Raw genomic sequence first — 484 nt, forward strand, 5'->3', positions numbered from 1 at the left:
ACTGAAACCCGCCCCCTCCCCGGGTCACAGCCGCGATGGCCTAACCGGCTTTGCTGGGCTGGAGCAGAAAATCAAGGTGGGCAAAGCAAGGCTGCCCTCAAAGGGAAGAGGGGACCCGGAGCACGCCCCGAGCTAATGCTGTTATTCAGGAGCATCAGCAACATTTCCCTCTTCTGCCGGCCCTTAGAGCACCATCAGCAATTTCCCTTTGGAATGTGGTTGCTAGGAATGACAATAAAACCACTCAGCTGCAGGTTAAAATAAACCTGCAGCGACAACACGGGGCATTTCTGGGCACCAGCTTTTATGCGGATGCTGACTTCAACAAACCCGGTTGTGCATCAGAACCGAGACAGCGGAAGGGTTCAGGGGCCTGATCCTTACCCCAGTGTTAAATTATTCCATTTATCTAAAGAGATGATTTCAGATTTACACCAACAGAGGATGTCCTTTCCGGGTAGAAATGGGACAAGGGAGGACAAGG

At 52.1% G+C, this 484-nt stretch overlaps 1 protein-coding gene across 1 annotated transcript in view; it reads right to left on the minus strand.

Moving 5' to 3' along the window:
- Nucleotides 1-484, minus strand: part of MYO18B (myosin XVIIIB) — a gene marked incomplete at its 3' end in the record, with an annotated part of 31,268 nt that overhangs the window by 10,108 nt on the left and 20,676 nt on the right. The gene's annotated exons all lie outside the window — the stretch shown is intronic.

The sequence above is a fragment of the Egretta garzetta genome, unplaced genomic scaffold, assembly GCF_000687185.1.
Source record: "Egretta garzetta isolate BGI_Z169 unplaced genomic scaffold, ASM68718v1 scaffold390, whole genome shotgun sequence".
Taxonomy (NCBI): Eukaryota; Metazoa; Chordata; class Aves; order Pelecaniformes; family Ardeidae; genus Egretta; species Egretta garzetta.